Source organism: Diospyros lotus, chromosome 6, assembly GCF_014633365.1.
Source record: "Diospyros lotus cultivar Yz01 chromosome 6, ASM1463336v1, whole genome shotgun sequence".
NCBI classification, from domain to species: domain Eukaryota; kingdom Viridiplantae; phylum Streptophyta; class Magnoliopsida; order Ericales; family Ebenaceae; genus Diospyros; species Diospyros lotus.
Window position 1 is genome coordinate 3,352,129 of NC_068343.1, and position 6,667 is coordinate 3,358,795.

General features: G+C 39.9%; 1 non-coding gene across 1 annotated transcript; it reads right to left on the bottom strand.

The window, feature by feature from the left end:
* Nucleotides 1–4,775: 4,775 nt before the first annotated feature.
* On the bottom strand, nucleotides 4,776–4,849 carry TRNAN-GUU (transfer RNA asparagine (anticodon GUU)). The gene has a single exon. It is a non-coding gene; the product is annotated as a tRNA-Asn (tRNA).
* Between the last annotated feature and the right edge of the window lie 1,818 nt (nucleotides 4,850–6,667).

Below are 6,667 nucleotides of genomic sequence, written 5' to 3' on the forward strand. Positions count from 1 at the left end.
CAACACAGTCCTAGCTTAAGATGGGGTAACATCAATGCATGAACCCGGGAACCACCCCGTCATCATTACGTTCCCACTCAGAAGCTTACGGAGCACGTCAACACAAATCCTGGCCAAATGATGATCAACACCATCCTTGGAATCCACGTCCACCTCGGAAATAATACTACCATTCAAAGGCCTCATAGGGTGATGTCCACTAGCAGCCCTGCCACTTAAGCCGGTCTGGGTAGGTATACATTCTCAGCCTCGCCACTTGTCGACTCGCAAGAGTGGTGTTCACTCTTAGCCCCCGTCACAAGTTGACATTTTTCCTTGACACGCTTCCCTAATGCTATCACTTCAAGTGCCACATCATAAGTTGACATCCCATCCCATATGTACAACCCGTCACCCTAGTGTAACTTCCCTGGCCACCTATCCCGGTACGGAACCCTAGGTAGTCATCCCAGCACACAACACGAGATACCCCTGTACGTCATTCCGACAATACCCTTGGGGAATTACAATTACATTATTGGGCAACATCCCAGGTTGACATCTCATAAAAACACGCCAATGCCACGAAACATAATCATATGAAACAACATTTCATTTACATAATTTATCGCACAAAATTCAATGCACATGCACAAAACATTTCGGGACAAACCCCTATGAAACCAATCACATGTAACAAAACACTTGCATGGATCAAATAAAGTTTAAGAGGATAACAACTTTGAATAAACCAAGTATTTTAGGGTAGGACAACTCATCTTTGACAAAATTCAGGATAACTTGAAAAACGCGCACCGCCTCAATTTGTGTGCCCAACCTCGATTTTTGTGCTAATCTCAAATTTGCACAAGTTGCTTCACCTCAAGCCTCAAGGTATCCTAATCAACATATAATCATCAAAAATCTAATTTTTCCTTAATTTCCTTATTTTTCTCTCTAAAATTCCAAATAAATATCTACCAAACTATTTTCTCCAATTTTTCTTCACAACAAATCATAATAACCTAAGAACTTCAAGAGAAAATTACCGCACTTACCTCGATGCTTCATTTGCACTTAAAACGAGGCTATTCGATGTAAAAATCGAGACACCGGAAAGTCCAACCTCAAAACTTTTTACACTAACACCTAAGAAATAATTTTCTAGGATTTTTGGAAATTTTTCCAAAATTTTTTTGCCAGCCACGCGCCTGCACACGCTGCTAGTGGGTTGTGCGCATGAAGTCCAGCGGGTGTGCCTCACGCGCCAGTTGTCTTCTCCGACGCCGGCACTCCGACATTGCTGGTTTCCTCCACCATCATGATCTCCTCTTCCAGTCGATCAATATGGGCTATCTTTGGGCCTGAACGGAGCCCCGGAAGTGCCCCAACCGGAGGCTCAAAGCCTCGGTCGACTCGTCTACCTCCCTTTTTCCGATGACCTTCGAACAACCACCAAACCTCAACGAAAATCCCTCAAAATCTCTAGATTTGATCCTCAAGCTATGGGCAACAAAATCCCTATGGTTTGGTCTCTCAATTCATTTGATAACTTGGTCGATTTGAAGCTTTAAACTTCTAAATTTTCGGCTGAGCCCTAGCTTTATTTATAGGCAAAATCGAAGCTTCAAACGTCTTTGGCCGTTTAATACCATGACTTAGGAGCCTCAACCTCCCCTAGATCGACCTGGAAATGCCCTCATCCGACCACAATCATCACTTGCAGGTGCTCGACAATCTGGCCAACTTCTTGGTCGATTTTTGCTCGAAATCCGGCCACCCCGGTGGCTGTTGTCAGCCCAAGCTTGATCCTCAAGTATCCTTGACCAACCCTCGTGCGATCCCCATGGCTGAAACAGCCGGTCGGCAACTGCCAGTGTCTTGGTCGGCTTCCCATTGCTGCCCTTTTTGAATTTTTGCACTTTTGCCCCTCTAGATTTGGTTTTCTTATTTTATCCCTCTTTCACAAAGCCCCTCAAATTTTGATATTTGCCTTTGAGTCCCTCAAGTCTTAATCCTTTAATTTTTCCCTTGAAACTTTCATAAAAACGTCATTTTGATCCCCTTCGGGCAATTTTAAAAAATTACACTTAGGCCCGAATCTTCGTTTTGGCCCAAAGCCCATTCGTTTCTTCCAAAAATCACTGAAGGGTTTCTCTATTCGATGAATCAAAACTTCCTGAGGCTTCCATTTTCATTTTGGGAGTCTCTTACGATTATTCGATTTTACAGCCTATCCCATAGCTGTATTTTAGGTGTACCGAAAATTATTTCTGATATAATTTCTTTCAATGGCATAAATCATTTCTCGAAATACTCGACAATACTGTATCATTTTCTTTAGACATCTCGGCTCCAGGGTATTCCCTGTAGTCAATTCGGTCAATTTATCGGGCTATTCTGATATCTATTTTCCTCAAATCTCACTTTTCTAATAAAATATTCATTTCTCAATTACCCAAAGTTCTTGGGTATTACAACCAGTGCACTCACAGAAATCAAGTTAAACTTGAATTGGGTACATATAAAACATTCTCTAATATGAGATGACCACTAATTTTCACATTGCCAATATGAGTAATAAAGATCTGAGAATGGTTAGGAAATGTAACAAAGACATTTGAGACAAACCTCAATTGATCAAAATAAGGTAGACTGAAACATATGTGACTTGTAGCCCCCAAATCAACAATCCAATGCCTAAGGCTATTAAGTATTGGACTAACCGAGGCAGAGAAACAAGTACCTGATGCTTGATCATGAGAAGCATCAGGTTCTACAACAACCTTGGCTATGTTTAAATGAGAACTCAATATAGTTAACATATGTTGATATTATACAGCGGTTAATGATTGCATGAATCCTCCCATATCAGGGTTATTAGGCTGATTAAGATGTACATCAAACACTTGACTAGCAACATTAGAGGTCACTTGATCAGAATTTGTGTGACTAGGATTCCTTTGCTTTGACTTATATCCTAGAGGGTAGCTGTGTAGTTTATAGCATTTATCAATAGTATGACCATGAAACCCATAGTGAGTACACACATGCCTCTATTTCTTTCCAAATCTACCATGATTCCCCTTATTCACATCATGTTAACAATAAGCAATACAGAACCATTACCACTTGCCACAACATTTCTTTGATTTTTTTCTTGAGATATTAAAGCAAAAACCTTATTAATAGGAGAGAGAGTGTCCATAAGAAGTAATTGACCTCTGACTTGAGCAAAAGAATCATGCAATCCCATAAGAAATGACATCACATATTCCGCATGATAATGATCTGCAAAAGCCTTATTACCACCACAAGTACAAACAGGTCTAAAATTGTTGAGTTCATCCCATATCGTTTTGAGTTTGGTAAAGTAAGTACTTACACTAAGTTGCCCTTGCGTAAGATTCATCATAAGCTCATGCCTTAATTGAAAAATCCTAGGGCCATTGTTTTATTGATACCTTTCCTTTAGGTCTGTCTAAATGTCATAGACGGATTCGAAGTAGATCAAATTCACTGAGATCTCCTTTGACACCTAATTGAGGATCCAAGAAATAACTATATTGTTATTCCTGATCCAAGCGCTAAAAAGAGGATCATGTCCAACAAGTTGTGAAATGGTTCCATTTATGAACCTTAATTTGTTCTTGATAGAGAGTGCTATGACCATTGCTCGACTCCAGGAGGCATAATTGTCTCTCGTTAGAGGTTAGGAGACCAAAAGAAGACCAGGATTATCAAAATGATGAAGAAAATAGGGGCTTGATCCATCGTCAATGGCAGAATTGAGCCTTGACGAGGAAGAGAACTGATTGGTCATAATATGAGTATGGACGAATGAAAGAAACAAAAGAGATAGTAGGATGCAAACCAGAGAGGATCGCAAGATTCCTGATCACCAGTGAAGACAATCGATGGCGAATGTCCGAACAAAGGAGATTCATGATCGGAAAGAAATCACAAAACTTCCAACAAAGAAGATTCGCAAGATTCACTATTGCCGGAGAAAAACACGGCATCAAGATCAACGAAAAAGGAAGCAAGTGGAAAGTAGGAAGGAAACCTAGGGCACGACGTCGGAGACTGTCAAAGAAGAAAACCATAGATTTTCAAAATACACTCTATACCATATTGAGAAGGAAGGTTAAGGAAAATACCTTCAATTCTAATTATCGAATAATTGACCAAAAAGTTAACAGCATTAGAAATTAACCAGCACAATAATAAACTATTACTTCCAGTTATACTAGAAATATAAAAAAATACAACATGTAATACTTTGTTGTACATGGCGTATAAAAATAATATTAGGTATTTCATAAGGAGTACTTAATTGTTTCATTAGGGCATGATCAACATTGAAGAATAGCGTGTTGTGGGTTAGGTTGGGATCTTTAGAAATCGTATTAATGGCGTCAATCAATGTCCCGACCTAAATTTGGGACAATCCACGGCGTGTTTTGGGTACGCTTTCATGGACATGGTTGCATTCCGATGCCACATTGGGATTTTGTGTAATGCTTGGTGATCTTTCTTAACCAAACAAAAACCATTTTCGCCATGTGATGTGAAGCATGGCGCGGCGTTTCATGCCGTCCATGTTGACTAACCTCCCAATTTTGGGATATTAATGGAGTAGCCCGCCTGATGATTGATCATGACCCTCTCCACTGCATTTTATTAGGGCTCCATTTCAATTACTTATATCCAAACCAAAATCATGTGGGAAGGGTCGGTTTCAAAATGAAAGTGCTTCGTCGTTTGCCTTACCAAGAATATGCTCAAAATACTGTCGCTAGAGGAAGGGCTTGAACCTTCGACCTTGTGGTTAACAGCCACACGCTCTAGCCAACTGAGCTACTCCAGCTATGGGTTTTGTGCCGTCATCTACGTTACTATATCAACAGACTGGTGGGGTATTTCAATTTAAAGCGAATGGGAACGGCGGGAGAGGGGCAGGCTAGCCTTGGGCTTGGAATTCCATTTTGATGGTTGCTTCTTAAAATAATAATAATCCTAAGACCAGCTCAACCTCATCGTACAAAGGCGAAAAAAAGCTAGTATTTTTGCGAAACTGAATTGACTAAACGATCACATGGGGATGTGTGGAACCGCTCCTATTATGTAATGTACATCGTCTTTCCTTACTTACTCTGAATACGTGCATATCCTAGGGACCAACATTAATTCTACAACATGGACAATCAAACGCGTCTTTATTGCGCTGTTCGCTAATACTCCCACACATTCAACCTAATTGGCATATTACCGTTTAAAACTTTGCTAAAAAAATAATTAGATACCATATAAGTTATAGACACGGTACCTAATTAACATCACCAGTAAAATGGCATTTTAAGCATAAGTCAGATAGTATACACAACATTCAATCTTACCCTTTCAAAAGAAAAAGAAAATTGTTAGAATAAACACAGGTCTGCCAACATATGATGAGGCACCTTCCGGTTTTCTTTCTCAAAATCAAAATGAATGATTCAGTATTGAGTATGATCGCAGAGAAAGCATGATGAAATGTTAGCAGAGAGAGAGAGAGAGAGAGAGAGAGGAATATCATGGAAAATCCATAATACTGTAGGCGAAGGGGGGGCAGCCCACGCCCACGCATCCAGCTATTACCCACTCTCTCTCTCTGAATTAATGAAAGGACTGACCCATACCCATGGGTGGTTGGATGCCCAAGATCCGACGACATAAAGATCATGAACCCAGCAGCAACCAAAACCTACTGATTAGTTGGTCACTGCTGCCTTCACCAATTGATAATTGATTTTGACCAGATCATCAACTAACCAACCCAGCTGTGAGATGATGGACATGACTCTTCTGCTTCGGCTTCTGCTGCTCCATCCTCATCATCTTCCACCACTCATAATTAATCAGGGCTTCTTGCCTTTTAAGGTACGTGAAACCCAATTTAAACACAAGGATTTGTCTTTAATTACTTGGATTAATTAAGTTGATGGATAAAGGGCGGCTGCGGGTATTAGTTTACACTTACACGTACACGTTATTGGAAGCATACATATCAACGGGGGGCGGGGGGTGGGGAGAGATTACTTTTTTTATGGGCTTTCCTCAAGTATAATATGGGAGCAAGCAATGGAGGAATGGACTATGCATCTTAAAGTGCCAATTATTAAAAGGAAAAAGTAGTTGGTTTTCACGAATACACAAAAGGGTTGTGTCGAGGAATGTGGATAACTGGCAATTACAAGTTGGATTTCCGAAAGTATAAAGCAAGACAGGGATGTGATTAGAAGAAGAAGAAGATGATGATGATGAAGCACAAGGCTTTTAAAATAACTAACTAACTACATATATAACCCAGAAAACAAGTAGCTTGCACTGATAATATATATATATATATATAGAAAATTACTGCTACGAACTGTTCATATATCCATCTTCTTTACAAGATAATTAGACATGCGCTGCTAATTGAGGACTAAACTAATACAAGTCGCCACGAAAAGACCCAGAAAGAATAAAGTGCAAAAGATAGAGAATAGAGGTCACCCTTGGGACTAGAGAGAAGAATTATACGAATAAATTATAGACCACTCAAGATCGTGATCCCAGAAATCCAACATAAATTCCCGGACCCATTTGAAAGAAGAACAAAGTCAGATGAATAATATTTAAGGCAATGCACAGAGAAGAGAAG